Source organism: Pseudophryne corroboree, chromosome 11, assembly GCF_028390025.1.
Source record: "Pseudophryne corroboree isolate aPseCor3 chromosome 11, aPseCor3.hap2, whole genome shotgun sequence".
Classification (NCBI taxonomy): Eukaryota; Metazoa; Chordata; class Amphibia; order Anura; family Myobatrachidae; genus Pseudophryne; species Pseudophryne corroboree.
Genome location: NC_086454.1, coordinates 121032000 through 121050060, shown reverse-complemented (window position 1 = coordinate 121050060; position 18061 = coordinate 121032000). Strand labels below are relative to the sequence as shown.

Genomic DNA, 18061 nt, shown 5'->3' with positions numbered 1-18061 from the left:
GCCAGTGTGCTGAGGAGATAGGCTCCGCCCCTTTTTCGCGGCCTATTCTCCCGTTTTTTATGGACTTCTGGCAGGGGTATTTACCTCATATATAGCCCCTGGGGCTATATATTGAGGTATTTTTGCCAGCCAAGGTGTTTTTATTGCTGCCTCAGGGCGCCCCCCCCCAGCGCCCTGCACCCTCAGTGACCGAAGTATGAAGTGTGTGAGAGGAGCAATGGCGCACAGCTGCAGTGCTGTGCGCTACCTTGGTGAAGACTGAGTCTTCATGCCGCCGATTTTCCGGACCATCTTCTTGCTTCTGGCTCTGTAAGGGGGACGGCGGCGCGGCTCCGGGACCGAACATCAAGGCTGGGCCTGCGGTCGATCCCTCTGGAGCTAATGGTGTCCAGTAGCCTAAGAAGCCCAATCCGGCTGCAAGCAGGCGAGTTCGCTTCTTCTCCCCTTAGTCCCTCGCTGCAGTGAGCCTGTTGCCAGCAGGTCTCACTGAAAATAACAAATTCTAAGACTATAACTTTCTAAGAGCTCAGGAGAGCCCCTAGTGTGCATCCAACCTCGGCCGGGCACGAAATCTAACTGGGGCTTGGAGGAGGGTCATGGTGGGAGGAGCCAGTGCACACCAGGTAGTCTAAGATCTTTCTAGAGTGCCCAGCCTCCTTCGGAGCCCGCTATTCCCCATGGTCCTTACGGAGTTCCCAGCATCCACTAGGACGTTAGAGAAAAAAGAATACTGATTACCCTTAAAATAATAAAATGATAGTTTATGGTGCATGAGTATAAAAGCAGCTTATGGAATACGTATCTTTAAGTGTGATATTCCTAATGAAAGTTAATGTGATTCCATCGGGAGTTTTACAGATCACAGTTAAGTGCATAGGCATTTCAATAATGGGTGCAATGTGTGCGGTGCACATGGGCCCCTGGGTCCAAGGGGGTCCCCATCACACACACTGCACCAATTTTTAATAATTACCTTTCCGGAGTCCAGCGACGGGCGCCGCACATGTGCAGCAGTCAAATTGGTCTCCGGAACATGGCGGGCACCATGTTTTTGGAGACCTGCGCATGCGCAGTAGACTCCGGCACAATGCTAGAGACTACTGCGACGTACAGAGGAGAGGTCCACCCGGAGGTGCACACGGGCCCCCTCCTCTGTTAAAACGCCCCTGGATAAGTGTCACATGTAACGGAGACAGGTTTAATGCCCTCGACTCATATTAGTAAGCCATAATAAAGCCAGCCGTAATAGAGACAGGCTCAGTGCATAATAAGACATAATTATGCCAGCTTAATTAAGACAAAATGGAGCTAACCCTCTCTGATATTCAGGTAGTGCTCCCAGATGTCCAGAAGGGTGGGCAAGTCTACCGTAGCTGGCCGCTTCCCCGCCCAGCAGCCTACTTTCTGAGTGAAGTGCCCACCTGCTGTGAAGGTGTGGCTGACCCCAAAAGTGGATTTAGACCTTATGTGGCCCTAAGCAAGATACCGATTTAGGCCCCCCCCTCTCTCATACAATTCATTGCATTATATTTTCATTCCTGATTTATGCCCCTTATATTATTTGTTGTTTTTCCCCCTTATATTCTATTAAAGTATATTACTCCCCCCTTCACTGATTGCATCATGTCCCATTACCTCTAACTTTCATTATTACACCACTCAGTTACTGTATTTTAGATCAGTGCTTCCCTCACTGAATGTAGCAGGTCCCCATATCCCATTATTACAACCTCACTCACTGACCGCATTGTATAAGTGATCGAGGCTTACAACACTGCAGGAGTGGAGACACAGGCGTGCACTGGAGCCAGTATTCCAACAGCTTTCTAATCACTGGTGTATTCAGCCAACACAGTGCTCTGACATTTTTTACGGAAGTTGCGGTCCGCTGGAAATGCCCTCTTTACAGCTTTATCGGCGGGGCCCCATGAGACCCACAGGGCCCTAAGCAGCTGCCTTGTGGTAAATCCTCCTCTGGCTGACCCCCACAGGGAGCAGACAGAAAGTGGGCAACTATGCATCAGTCCCTGTCCCATAGGAGCTTATAGTCTACATTCCCTAATAAACAACTACACAAGTAACCTGCAAATGCGCTTTTGACGCGTGGGAGGTAACCAGAAAACCTAGAGGAAACTCATGCAAACAGAGAGAACATACAAGTTGCACACAAATAGGCCGCTGGTCATCACTGAGGACAGGAGTAATACCCATGTCTCTCTCTGGTACTCCCGCAGCTTGCACATGCGCAGGCCGACCACCGCACATGTGCAATAGGACTCCTGGGCCATAATCCTGGAAGTCTTGACAACGTAAACCCGGCTTTGCATGCCACAAGTGGCTGGATGCATCACATGCAATATGCGATGCACGATCTCGCCCTCTGGCCCTCATTCCGAGTTGATATCTCGCTAGCTACTTTTATCAGCCGTGCAAACGCATAGTCGCCGCCCACGGGTGAGTGTATTTTTGTTTTGCAAGAGTGCGAACGCCTGTGCAGCCGAGCGGTACAAAAACATTTTGTGCAAAACAAGACCAGCCCTGTAGATACTTATTCTGTGCAATGATTGCTGCGATGAAGGTCCCGGAATTGACCTCAGAAACCCGCCCTGCAAACGCCTGGACCCCGCCTGCGTTTTTCCAAACACTCCCAGAAAACGGTCAAGGACCACCCATAAACGCATTCTTCCTGTCAATCTCCTTGCGATCGGCTGTGCGAATGAAATCGTCGCTAGAAGCAATGCAAAACACAGATGCTGTTTGTACCAGTATGCTGCGCATGCGCATTGTGGCCCATACGCATGCGTAGTTTTGCCGTTTTTTTAAATGATTGCTACGCAGCGAACAACGGCAGCTAGCGATCAACTCGGAATGAGGGCCTTTGTCAGAAGAGTTCAACCATGGAACTTGAAGGGCTTGTCCGAAAAGAAGAAGAGAGTTGCACAAGAGTGGTAGATATGGGCAGTGTCGGACTGGGGAATAAAAAGCCCACCGGAGAATACAATGGTAAGAGCCCAAGCGTAAGGGGTGTGGCCAGTAACCTGGGGTTTGTGGCCACCCACCAAAGGACTTGGCCATCCATTATAGAGGACATGCAAAGAATGGCCCCTTTAAAAATATGGGTCCTGGGTGTATCAGAAGAACCACACACTTTAATTGGCAAGAGGGATAATCTTGGTGTAGTTTAAATTGAGACAAACCAAGGACCCCGGTTCATCTATGATCCTGCTGCACCAAGTTACTGACCCCTAGAGGAGGATAAGTGGGCTTCAGGCAGTGGCACCCGGGTGTGGTTCATTAGGTCGACATGAGTTAGGTCGACATACATTGGGTTGACCACGTTTGGTCGACATGCATGAGGTCGAAATGGTCATTAAGTCGACATGTGCTAGGTCGACTTGGATAAAGGTCGATATGAGTTTTTTATTTTTTTGGTGTCGTTTTCATCGAAAAGTGATGGGGAACCCCAATTAGTGCACCTTGACCCCTTGCAAGGCTCGCTTCACTCGCCATGCTTCGGGCAGGTTACCGTTCCCAATTGTAGGCCATGTGGATCGTTAAGTATGAAAAAGGTCAAAAAATGAAGAAATTTTTTTGTGTGAAAAACCCATGTCGACCTTTTCCCATGTCGACCTAATGGCCATGTCGGCCTAATGCATGTCGACCAAACGTGGTTGACCCAATGTATGTCAACCTAATTCATGTCGACCTAATAATTCGCCATCCGTGACACCCGCCGAGGATTTTACCTGTGGGCAGAGGCGGATTGGCCATAGGGCTTACCGGGAAGATTCCCGGTGGGCCGACGCACCCGTGGGGACTGTTTTGTTTGAGGACATTTGGTCCTATTTATAGACATAATGAATAAGATGCAAAATAATTTGCTTATATGAATATGACTTTGCCACTTAGCCTGTGATTGCAGATGATCTAGTGCAGTGGTTCTCAAACTCGGTCCTCAGGACCCCACACAGTGCATGTTTTGCAGGTAACCCAGCAAGTGCACAGAAGTATTAATTACTCACTGACACATTTTAAAAGGTCCACAGGTGGAGCTGATTATTTCACTTGTAATTCTGTGAGGAGACCTGCAAAACATGCACCGTGTGGGGTCCTGAGGACCGAGTTTGAGAACCTGTGATCTAGTGTATGCTCTGTCTGCCTGCTTGGCTGACATATAAGATTGAGTGAATAGTGATTGGGATACGGTTGGTGTAATAAGCAAGAAAATATATCTTTCTAAAGAATGATATGGTTTCCTAAATTCTGAAGGTGTATCATATAATGTGCTCATAATATTTAATTTTATTTCATTTTAACTTCCTCCTTGATGCTAGACATGCCCACTATCTGGAAAGTCTTTGGGGGAGGGTGCTGCTGCCATGGCCCATGGCTAGACCTTACACCTCTGGTGCTGCCCATGTGGGCAGTGGCGTAACTACTGCCCCCGCAGTCCTCGCGGTGGCTTGGGGGCGAGGGGCTGCGGAGGCGCCACTGATTTACAGCAGACTGACATGCGGACGAGCGTCCGCATGTCAGTCTGCAGTCTCCTTCCCTCCGCCGCTTGTTGGAGGGACACGGAGGGCACACAGCGCGCCTCCCTGTGTCCCTCCTGCTGCATCATCTCCGGCGGCCGCGGGTCTAATAGGGGGAAGTGCCGTCCGTGAGCTCTAATTGGCTCACGAACCGGCACTTCCCCCTATTAGACCCGCGGCCGCCGGAGATGATGCAGCAGGAGGGACACAGGAGAGACGAGCTGTGCCCTCCGTGTCCCTCCAAAAAGCGATGGGGGGTAAATATCTGGCACTGGGGGCATATATGGCACGGGGGGGAGGGAGGAATATCTGGCACTGGGGCATTTCTGGCACTGGGGGAAATATCTGGCACTGGGGGCATATCTGGCACTGGGGGGGGGGATATCTGGCACTGGGGCATATATGGCACTGGGGGGGAATATCTGGCACTGGGGGCATATATGGCACTGGGGGGGGGGGGATATCTGGCACTGGGGGCATATATGGCACTGGGGGGGGATATCTGGCACTGGGGGCATATATGGCACGGGGGGCATATCTGGCACTGGGGGGAATATCTGGCACTGGGGGCATATATGGCACTGGGGGGGGGATATCTGGCACTGGGGCATATATGGCACTGGGAGGAATATCTGGCACTGGGGGGGAATATCTGGCACTGGGGGCATATATGGCACTGGGGGCATATGTGGCACTGGGGGGGAATATCTGGCACTGGGGGCATATGTGGCACTGGGGGGGTATATGTGTACCTGGCACATGGGGACGACGACTATATTTGGCACTGGGGCATGTAAGTACCTGGCACCGTGGGGGAATATCTGGCACTGGGGACATATGTGGCACTGGGAGCACAGCCCTAGCAACAAGGACTACCTCCTAGCAACGAGCATGACACCCAGTGCATGAAACACCTGGCAACGAGCATGACACCCAGTGCATGAAACACCTGGCAACGAGCATGACACCCAGTGCATGAAACCCCTGGCAACGAGCATGACACCCTGAGCATGAAAACCCCTGGCACCGTGCATGGAACCAAGAGCATGAAACCCCTGGCAACGAGCATGACACCCAGTGCATGAAACCCCTGACAACGAGCAGGTAATTGAAAAGTAATTAGAAGCCTTACTGTAGGACTTAATGTGTAATGGGCATTACGGTGTGTGGCATAATGTATCACGGACATTGCGGTGTGTGTCATAATGTGTCACAGGCATTACGGTGTATGGTATACTATATCGCGGGCATTGTGATATGTGGTATAATGTCTCAGGGTCATTGCAGTGTGTGGCATAATGTATCACGGACATTGCGGTGTGTGTCATAATGTGTCAGGCATTACGGTGTGTGGTATACTATATCACGGGCATTGTGGTATGTGGTATAATGTCTCAGGGTCATTGCAGTGTGGCATAATACATAACGGGCATTGCGATGTGTGGCATAGGGTATAACGGGCAGGGCATTGCGGTATGTGTCACAGGCATTACGGTGTATGGTATACTATATCACGGGCATTGTGGTATAATGTCTCAAGGTCATTGCAGTGTGTGGCATAATGTGTCACAGGCATTGTATGTGCTATAATGTATCGGGCATTGCAGTGTGTGGCATAATGTATCACGGACATTGTGGTGTGTGTCATACTGTGTCACAGACATTGTATGTGCTATAATGTATCAGGGGCATTGCAGTGTGTAGCATAATGTATAACGGGCATTGCGATTCCTGTCATAATGTGTCACAGGCAATACGGTGTGTTGCATAATGTGTCTGGGGCATTACAGTGTGTGCATATTGTGTCATGTGCATTATTGTGCGTGGAATAATGTCTAAGGGCCATTGCAGTATGTGGCATAATGTATACTGGGCATTACTATAAGGAGGAAAAATGACAAATAATGTAAGGGGCATGAATCAGGATTATTTTTCTTTCCTGTGGTGGCCAACGTATGGGCGTGCAGGTTGCAAAACTGGGGTATAAGGTAGTCTTTTCCTGCAATGCCACGCCCCTTTATGCGAAACCACGCCCACTCCAACAAAACCACGCCCCTTTTCTCCTAGGTGCAGGTGTGAATGTGCACCTATATGATTGTACTGTGCAGAACACGAGGCACAGTTGCACAAATGATCTATAATTCATCAGAGTGGAGTACTTTATCACATACATTTTAAGATAAGGAAATTGCAACAAAAATGCTGCCTAATGAAGAGCCAAGAACCAAGTTTCATGTGGGTTAATGCAAATATATGTTGATTTCAAAGAGTTAAACAAAACTAGTCGCACTTATCTGTACAGATGCATCTGGCACAGCGTGGGTTAATAAGAGAACGTTACAAACTCCCTGAAGGAAAGATCAGGTGGGACGGGCATGAGAACACGCCCCCTATGTGCTGCACTTGCAGGATCCGGGTGAGCCTCCTGCAATAACAGCAGCAGCAGCAGCAGCAGCAGGTGCACTCACAGGTAAGCAGCCCCGTGCCTTTCCCTGTCTGTGCCGGGTGCTCTCACTGCAATGGGGGATCAGTAAGTGCTTGGGGTCTGTATCCATCTTACACGGAAGGAAGCAGGTATGTCTCATTAGTCCCACACTTCGCGAAGTGCTTACAGCTCACTGTCCTGCTTGCTTATCTGCCAGCAACGTTGTTTTACAGTGTCCTCTGTATTAAACTCATTTTGCAGCTTGAATGAGTTTTACATTTGGATAATATTATAATGGTAGGTATTCATTTCAGGGTTTTATGGGTTTGGCATACATGTCCAAAATTCTGACAATGTTGACGGTGTCCACTTCAATGATGTGAAGATTTTGAATATTTTGACCTGCATACTGCAACAGACAGTGACTGCATGCTTTGGGGTAAATTTACTGAAAATTAAAAGTGGTGCTGTTGCCCATAGCAACAAATCAGATTCTGTCTAATTTTTCTATTGCATCCTAGAAAATCTAGACAGAATATGATTGGTTGCTATGGGCAACATCACCACTTTTTCATTTTTAGAACCTTTAGTAAATATATACCTCTGATTCTATCACTTGTGAGTTAAGGCCCGTATACACTAGTCAATATAGTAAATGACGTCGCTCGTTTTGACCCTTCCTCAGCAACATAATCGGCTAGTGTGTACGCTGTAAATGACAAGCAGTGCGCGGCCCCGCGGGTTGTTACCATGGCCGTCCATGCAACTCAATTTGGACTCATTGTCCTAAGCTACATGCTCTGGCCGGCCGTGGCGTGATGTCACTGTGTGATATCGCACAGTGTGTATGCCCACGCCGGCAGCCCAGCCTGAGAGGGGGACACACTAGGCAATGTCGCTCACCGAGCACATTGCCTAGTATGTACCCACATACAGCTGTAACTCATCATCATGTATGCGTAACTATCTGTAAAAATTTTGTAACTACGTATCACATTTATTTCAGATGTATCAATAAATTATATTTCTACCAAACATAAATATGTATTGATTGACCTGTGTACCTGCCTATCACATCAATAACATATCTGTCTATTTCTAATCTTTGTGTTTCATATTTATGAATAAGTCAGTCAGTTATCGGTCTCTCATATTTATTTGCTAAACAGTCAGTAACATATCAATCACATGTATTTCACATATATCAATCACATTTATCAAATATTATACGTTTATTTCACATTTATATGTCCGCTAATCACATATCTATTTTATTTTCCAATCTATTAATTAAACAGATCCATCAATTGATCAGTCTATTTCACACCTACAGTATGTAGATTTTCCATATCTGTTACATAGCTTCTCTCACTTTATTTCAGATCTATTAATACCTATAAAATAATAAAAAATATATATATATATATATATATATATATATATATATATATATATATATATATAACACAAATCAAACCCCTCCTATTGCTCAGTCTACAACATACCTGTGTATCTGTTATTAGCTATAACATAAATCACATCTATTTCATACATACAGTGTATTTTATTTCCATTTCATATTTAGGGGGTATTTATCAAAGCTCGGAGAGAGATAACGTACTAGCCAATCAGCTTCTACTTTACATTTTACAGGCTGTGTTCGAAAAATGACAGGAGCTGATTGGTTCTCACAATTTGGTCTCTCTCCAAGCTTTGATAAATACCCCCTTTGAGTTTTTCCTTTATCTGTCTGTGTGATCTGCAGTTATTCTCTAAATATTTAGAATTCTCTTACCCATTCAAGGTTTAGAATGGTCTTAACTAAGCTGTTTTTATTGTTTTTTTTTTTTTTGTAAATGCGTAATAAATGTTCTGTCCTAAATGCATTTGTTATGTAAACTTTATTTTGCTGAGTGATAAACAAGGTGAGACAGAAACATGACCTCATCACCCTAATTTAAAACCTCAACATTTTAGTGTGCTGAGTGATCTACACGCAGGATATAAATGACAGTACGCTACATACAGACTGTTCGTATCTACGACAGTCATAAATTTGGACACCATATATTGTCCTTGGGGTAGTTTAAAGAAAGGACAAAGGGCACTGGCTTCCAAATTGTATACTACCCCTTTTTCCACTTGCTAGCACGGGTCACGGCCGGGAGCCTTACACGGCTGCAACCCGTGGTAAAGCCCCCTTCTACACTAGCTCACCAACCCGGCATATTGCCAGGTTGGTGATGCTGCTGCTAACGCAGCAGGGGCGGCGCTGGGAGATCACATGATCTCCCAGCGCCGCCCTTCCATACACTGTGAACGGGAGCCGTGTCTCATAGACACAGCTTCCGTTTACACTACACAGCTTACCGGGTTGAACACGTGTTCAACCCGGCAAGCTACCCGGGTAGGATTCCCGGATCACTTGATCCGGGAATTTGCAGGGAGGGCCGTTTCCACTAGAAAAAAAACACGGGAAATGCGCGCCCCCCCGCATTTACCCGTGTTTTTAGAGCTAGTGGAAAAGGGGTATTAGTCTCTTAGATACAGGGAGCCGGATGTACTAAGCAGAAAATGCGGTAAACCCCCTGTTTACCGCATTTTCCTGATGTACTAAGCCCCGTCCGGCAGGTCAGCGCCGCGGCGGGGTTCGCCAGCTTTAGCTGGCGATAGTCCATAGAAGCCTATGGGCTTCTCTCTGCGGCGCTGTGTGAGGGATCCGATCGGATCCCTCCCAGCATGCCCTGCGGTCACCCCGCGCATGCGCAGACTGACTCCTGGGGCCGAATCCCGGAAGTCAGGCTGCGCATCGCGGAGGACAGCTCTTATCGGAAGAGCTGTCCTCCGCAATGCTTATCGCATATGTTAGTACATATGCGATCAGCATCGTGGCGCAGGGCGGCGATGTACATTAGTACATCCCGCCCAGGGCCAGAAGTAGGGAATGATAAAATGGCCAGGTGCTGTGGGCGCCCTGATTTAGGGTCACAGATACACTTCCTCTTGCAGGGAGTTAGGTGGGAATTCCTCCTATTGTTCTGCTGTTGCCAGGGTGCGAAACAAAACAGACCGCTTGCATGTATTTAAGCTATATATAGTGACCACTCTTTAAATATTTTGTGCATAGAGTGTTTTGTCACTGTGTAACGATGATACGTCAGGTGTAGGCGGATACACGTTGGTATTTCTGCCTGGGGTGCCGCGTTGCTGTGATGCTTGAAGTTAATCCTCTATTTACAGAGAACATCTTTTCTGTAACAATTCCTGCCTATTTATTTTATTTATTTATTTATTAATTATTCAACACATTTTAGCACTATTATCTTCAAGTACTGTGTAACCAGAAGAGCACTCGTTCAGGTATTTATTTGGCAGAGACCAACCAAATCCATTTTACTTGAACATATGATTTTTTTCTTTTTATCATACTCCTTTGAATCCGGATTTCCTTGTTGCACAAAACAGTTATCGCTTCCAGGAGCTACAGTATTAGTAATCATTACGTTCCGTTTAGTCAGGTTCTTCAGATCTCTCTCAGGGGAATTCTGCGTAAAGAAGCCCATAGGCTCTTTAGAAGGCATTGGCTACAAGCTTCGGAGCTTGAGACATATGGAGGCTCAGGAGCACTATGAATTACAGTGGGGCCGGAGTGCCGGCTGTCAGTTTACCGACAACGGTATCCCGACTGGCAGCGGGGCGAGCGCAAAGAGTCCCCTTGCAAATATCCATGGGCCACCACCTCCCTGAAAAACTGGTGTTGACAAAAAGATATTGATAAAGAATGGAGCGGAACAATGGTAGCTGCTGGGTAATTTAATGAAGTGGGTGCTAGGTGAGGCTCCCTTCACTTGGTGACCTATGTGCACAGCCGTACATTGCATCAAATTAAATCTGGTTCTCTATGCGTCCGGTTGTCAGATGCGCAATATATTGTATGGTAGCTGCACAAACTGCTGGCAACATACAGTTAACAAATGATTACAACATTCAGTCAACAGACTAGATGTTCTTGAGTGGACAAGAACATTGACTGCTGGGTTATAAAACCTCATGACATGTAAAGCTGATTAATGGCCCTAGTGTTTAATCTTTTCATTCCCCATTAACTGTTGTTAATGGTAAGAATTAGGATCATACGACACCCCCCACTGTGCTATATGGCGACTCCTGACTTATCTTTTCTAATTTAAACTCAAATTAAAAGAACATATCCCCATTTATCCTGTTAATTTCAGTTCATTATACAACAAAATGATTTGTAGTTTACAATGTAGCGGCCATTTTTGCAGTGTGAAATGGTTTATGGTAGCGCTGTCCATCCAGGATTCCACCAAATCTCATGGGCTTGAGAAGCAGAATTCTGGCATCTAAAGGGCCCCATACACTAGAGCGATAATGCCCGATTTTGGGCATTCGGCCCGATATATTGGATGAAATCGGGCATTTTTGAGATTTCTGATCCAATCCGATGCGCGTTCCCGTGAACATCGGATCGGATCCTCCAGACTGAATGTGCTGCACATTCAGTCAGGTCCGACCTGGGGGCATGACTGGGATCGCCCAAGATATATCGTATGCATAAGGGCAGCATACGATGTATCTTGGCCGATCCTGCCCCCCCCGAAAGGCTGCCGGGGTGATCGCCTGCGATCGCCTCCGACATGTGGTCGCTCTAGAGCAGGGCTGGCCAAACCGGTCCTCGAGATCTACCAACAGTTCATGTTTTCCAGGCCTGGAGATCTGTAGAATTGTCAGTTAGGAATGAATGCAGCAAATCTTAATTAGTATGACTACACCTGTGCACCAGCTAGGTGGTCTGGAAAATGTGAACTGTTGGTAGATCTCGAGGACTGGTTTGGCCAGCCCTGCTCTAGAGTGTATGGGGCAGGTACACAGTTGAGCCTAGTTTTGCATAACTTTGATCCTGTTCTGAGATGTTTTTGTATATATTTAACAGGACTCGTTTTGCACCATCCTGTTGCACTTTGGCAGTGAAGCAGATTTCAAGAAACACTTTAAGATCTTCCAGCACACAAACGTATTACATGTAATAAAGCCAGTGTCCAGCACATACTTGCCTACTTTTGGAAACCAGTTTCAGGGAGATTCTATACGGTATGGGAGTTCTTGCGGCACACTGCTGAGTGAGGCATGTCATGCTCCGCCTTAAGGGCATGTCTAGCTCCACCTATGGACGTGCCTACTGCAGGTGGCTGTCCTGCAGTGGCACACAGGTGTTAATGCCACTCTACACACACAGGAGTTATTGCTAGCCTACATATACACAAACAGGGCAGGGGCGCTTTAAGAGAAGAGGAGGCCCGTGTGCTCCTCCGTTCGGGCTCCCTCCTCTCTGCCGGCAGCGCTGGAGAGTCTGAGCACTAGAGGGCTCAGACTCTACTGCGCATGCGCAGATCACCAGGAAAATGGCTGCTGCACCCTTTTCACAGTGATTCTGTAGCGCTGCTGACTTCGGCGCGGGACTCCGGAGGGGTAAGTATTCAAACAGTTGGTGCAGCGTGTGCCCCTTCTTGACTCGGGCCCATGTACAGCACACATACTGCACCCATTATGGATGGGACAGTGTCCGCTTATACACACATGCCAGGTAAAGCCCCTTTAACACAATATTCCAGGTAGAGCCCCTTTTACGCATTACTCCAGGTTGAGCCTCCCTTTACATATTATGCCAGGCAGAGACCCTTTTACACATTATGCCAGGTAGAGCCCCTTTTATGCGTGTGTGTGTTATATTTATGTTTGGCTCTGGAGAAGCAGCTTCCACCAGCTGGCCCTTTTACACGTGGCTGTGTGTTCTTCAGACCCTGCGGACAAGCTGGGAAGAACGGGAAGCTGCAGCACTGCCCGGCTACCTATGTAACAAGTAGCCAGGCTATTGCGGCGGTGGCAGCATGGCTGTGTGGGTGCTGCTGGTGGTTCTGTGCCATCACTGCATATTTGCTGTGTGTCGGCGATGCTGGCACAACCTCCAGTTATTGCTCTGGTACCTATTTACCAATATTAATTCATTAACATATTGTCCAGCCAAATTCTATAAATATAAATATGTAAAAAAAAAAAAAGTCTCAAAGTAAAACACATACACACACACACACCCACCCACCCACCAGTGGTGGCAGACTAAACACACATACATACAGATGTCAGTGGTGGCAGACTACACAGACACACACACACATACACACACACACACACACACACACACAGTGGTCAGTGGTGGCAGACTACACATACATACATGGGTCAATGGTGGCAGACTATACACACACACAGCACAGTGGTCAGTGATGGCAGAGTACAGTACACACACACACACACAGTGGTGGCAGACTACGCACATAGGTCACACACACACATACAGACACTCCTACCTCTTCTCCTGCCTCTCCTCCGGACTCCCAGGTGCCTCACTCTTTCCACTAGAGCGCTCCGTGACACACCAGATCCCCCATCACTACCAACTAACGGCTGCTCCAGTCCCGATGGGCGGGCAGGGGGAGTGATCATCTGCTGATGCCGCCGGTGATCCGCTGCTGATGCCGCGGTTACACTGCCTTACTGCATGGTCGGGCATCAAGCTCCGCCCCTGTCGCGCCCAGAGTCGCCAATGCTCAGTCAGGTTTTCAGACATGGCTGGGTGGATTCCGGGGGATTGTGAGGGCTTTCCGGGGTAGCGGGACACTGGGCGAGAAAACGGGAGCCTCCCGCAGAATGCGGGAGTGTCGGTAAGTATGGTCCAGCATGCACATATGGAAAACATGCAGTCCCTGAGCCCTGGAGTTGGAAAACACTACATTAGATTAAACCAAGTGTTGGTATAGTGGAAAGTTTTTATTAAACCATAGTGGTGGTTCTAAAATGATCAGAGTTTGGAGTCTGTTGTAGGTTTGCTGTAATCCTAACCACACTTCTAGTTTGCGGAGACAGAAAGAAGAGAGTAAGTGGTATAAGGGGTAATTCAGAGTTGATTGCAGCAGCAAATTTGTTAGCAGTTGGGCAAAACCATGTGCACTGCAGGCGGGGCAGATATAACATTTGCAGGGCGGGATGTATTAAGATACATCGCCGCTTATCGCAGCGATGTTGATCGCATACGTACTAACATGCGATCAATATCGCAATGCGGTGACGGAGGCCCCCTGCGATACCTGTGAGGTGGTCTGCGGGGGGGGTTTCCGTCACCTCCCCGGGATCTTCACACTGCCTAGACGCCGGGAAGCAGCAGCAGGCTGCCCCCTGCGCCCCCTCCCCCCCCCCCCCCCCCCCCCCCCCCCCCTGCAGCCGGAAGGACCTCCGGCTGCGTTGCTAGGGGGAGGAGGAGACTGCCTTCCGGTACAAGGGTTGCCTGGAGGAAGGTAAGCTGGCGGGGAGGGGGGTTGGGGTCTGCGGTGGGTTGCGGAGGTTGGCGATAACAAGCCCATAGGCTTCTATAGGGTATCGCCATCCAGAGATGGCGATACCCTGGACTGCGAAAACACGGCGGTACGGTCTTAGTACATTTGAAAATGCGGTAAAACCCCCGTTTTCGGGGGTTTTACCACATTTTTCCTTTAGTACATCCCGCCCGCAAAGAGAGTTCGATTTGGGCGTTATTCTGTTTCTGTGCAGGGTAAATACTGGCTGCTTTATTTGTACACTGCAATTTTTAGATTTCAGTTTGAACACCCCCCAATCGCTCTGCACATGTTATCTGCCCCCCCCCCCCCCCCCTGCAGTGCACATGGTTTAGCCCAACTGCAAACAAATGTGCTGCTGCAATCAACTCCGAATTTGGCCCATAGTTACTAGTGTGGGCTTTTAAAAGTGGAGTTGTTGCTTATAGCAACCAATCAGATGCTACTTATCATTTATCTAGCACCTTCTAGCAAATATAGCTAGAATGTGATTGGTTGCTGTGAGCATCTGCACATCTAAAAACCCACACTTTTCTTTAGCAAATAATCTCCCTAAGTGTGTAAGTTAAAGCACACGGAGGGGCACCAAATGATCGCACATGAGCCCCTTGCGGGCACGGTGGCGCGCTACGCGCACCAAGCTATTTTATTCTCCCTCCAGGGGGTCGTGGACCCCGACGAGGGAGAAAAGGTGTAAGTATGCCGGCTGTTGGGATTCCGGTGCCGGTATACTGTGCGCCGGGATCTTGACAATCGGCATACTGAAGACCACCCCATATAGGCCTAGTCATCTTTATAATGCACACATGGCCCTGCACCACACATTCTGCACCCAGTTACTACCTGTCGTTAATGCCAGTCAGTGGGTCCCTCGTCGGGAGGTTCCATGCATTGAAAACAAAGGGGGGAATTCAATTAAACATGCCACTAATTGCCACACTTGATTTATTAGATTAGCGAGGTTTCCCCCTTGCAGAACCTTGCAGCTCATGGAGCTGCGAGAAAGGTCAGCGTAAAACCCCCCAAAATCGGGTTGCGTTTGCGGGGGAGGGGGCACTGCTTACGCGGAATTAGTGGTTTTCCGCGTGTGAATCGCGTTTTTTGACATGGGGAAAAAAGGGGATTTAATTGAGGAGCGGATTGGCTGGTGCAATTTATCATAGTGAAATTTATCACTCATTGATAAACAAGGGCATAATTATCCTCATTAGATCATGGGCATTTAACATGCTGCAATTTGTAATTCTGTGGAATAATAGGTGTAAATGCAGCTCCCACAGGTAACATGCAGCACTGTGCAGTGAGTCTCCTTTAACCATAATGAGGAAAATAATATGGTGAATATATGACAATGCTCCTTCTTCTGTTTTAAGACTATTAGTCCTTGCCAAAGCATCCCAGGACCATATGAAGTGAGCTGGTGCTTTATATAGGTCATGGAAGTGTGAGGTAACCTTTAATTTCCGTAATAAACTGCAGTTTTACAATATAAATGACTTAATCATTTATTGTTCACTGGAGTTTATTGGTATATGTATGTATAAACTATATAACTGTATATTCTGTATACAATGTGTATAATCTGTGAGATATTAGGGACAACACACCCCTTCCTGTAAATTATTACATACCTTAAAAGTCACCCTGATCACACACTCCCATACACCCAGTGACATACTGGACAGGTTACAGCTGGCAAGTGGTAATGGGTAACACTGTTCAGCTGACCTGGCTGCTAGTCGGTGGCTTCTGTAAAACGCATGCAAATGTAGGAAAATAAGTTTGAAATCACGATTCTTCCTCCCTTTAGGTAAATGAGTATCAGGGGTTTGTGATGCCAATGTAAACAGTGCAGGGAGGATTATGTGTGTGTGTGTGACTGGTGTCCTGTGATTGCATAGCAATATGTATGCCCTGATCATGGGGACAGAATGCAATTATCAGTAAATCTCACATACAGTACAAGGTATTTACAACCCAATTACAACAGACTTCCCAGATGCAGGATGGAGATTATGTAAACACTCACTCAGTGATCACACCTATGTCTTGTGACTGTGACATAGGAGTATAATACAATTATTAAGTACAAATATACATGACCGGCTAGCATTTAGGGGCAGATTTAACAATGATTGATATTCTTATCACTCGTACTAATCTTAAATGGTGCGCCATCCAATCTCATACCTCACCTCTTCAAGATAGCTGCTTCCTTTCTGTACTACTCCCTATCTGTATTCCCAGCTGTGATTCCAACCTACATGTCTCCTACTTTCTCAGCACTGCCCTTTTCCTCTAGATTGTAAGGTTTTATGTCCTATTCTGCTACCAATGACCAGAGAAGATTCATTTAACATGGTTGTATAGTGAATACTGGCAGACGGGATGCTGGAATACCGGCAGCAAGGCCACAAGTCCCCTTGCGGGCTCACTGCGCTCGCCACGCTTCAGGCCCGGTGTTCTGTTCCCACTTAGTTGGTGGCATGGACCAGCCAAGTGGGAAATGTGGACGGATGTTGGGATTCCGGCGTCTGTATCCTGACAGCCGGTATATTAACTGCAATCGCACAAACACACTTTCTCTAGTTTGTGAGTGTATGCACACAATTTGTCAGTGTTTCAATTGTAAATGAAAGGTAAATCTATCATATGGTACAAATCCATATGGGTTTAGTATGAAATACCTACAATCAAAATCCCGACGGTCAAAATACTGACATGGTCGAAATACCGACATTTAAATGTCGGCAGGTAAAGTCGACCCGCGTTTTTCATTTTTTATTTATTTTTTGGTGTGTAGGTCGACATGGACACCGTATGAGTGTACCGAGTCCCCTCGCATGGCTCGCTGTGCTCGCCATGCTTAGGGCACGGTGCCTCGCTGCACTCGGCACACTATTATATTCTCCATCCACGTCCGCTGCGATGGTAAAATATGAACAAGTCACTTTCAATGAAAAACCCATGTCGACTTTTTGACCCGTCGACAATTTGAATGTTGGTATTTTGACCTTGTCTGTATTTTAAATGTAGGGATTTTGACCTTGTCGGGATTTTGACCATTGGTCAATGGTTGTAAGGATTTTAATTGTAGGTAAATTGACTGCATTCCGTCCATATAGCCATCCCTAGCGCAAAACACACACTTATACCGTCACCTCTTCTGTTGACTCATTCTCACACATAGGCAGCAGTATGGCAGATCATAGCGATCTAAGATACAATATACTGATACATTTTTTTTACATAAAGTAGAACAAGGGGATAATGAAGCGCAGTTGGTAAGTAAATTAAAACAGGTCTATCTCGTCTACTCAAGTTGACTGACAAGAAGCTGTTTAAGCATTAAGTGCATGATTATAGTCTTAAACTAGCTATAGTGAATAGGGCAAGTTACCCATTTATGAACTTGACGGTCTGGTTTTTTGAGTATTCTGGGCCTAATTCAACATGGATTGCAGTTTAAAGATTTTGCAGTTTGGATGATTATTGAAAAACTGTGCATGCACTGCGTACGTGTTGCACATGCGTCACAGCTGCATTGTGATAGCGGTGTGGTCGCAGTTTTAAAGTGATGCAATCGCACATTGGCAGGAAGTGAGGAGTAGTAGTAGTGGGGTAGTAACATGGCATTTAGTGGTGACAAAACGCAGACGTGTCATGGCCGCATGGCGGGAGGGTCTCTG

General features: G+C 47.1%; 1 protein-coding gene across 2 annotated transcripts in view; it reads left to right on the top strand.

Annotated features, from left to right (window-relative positions):
• Positions 1-6898: 6898 nt before the first annotated feature.
• Positions 6899-18061, top strand: part of CRACR2B (calcium release activated channel regulator 2B) — a 182451-nt gene continuing 171288 nt past the window's right edge. The window contains exon 1 of one of the 2 annotated variants that reach the window (XM_063944771.1): positions 6899-7002. The gene's annotated coding sequence lies outside the window, so the exon portion shown is untranslated. The other variant, XM_063944770.1, reaches the window with a different exon arrangement.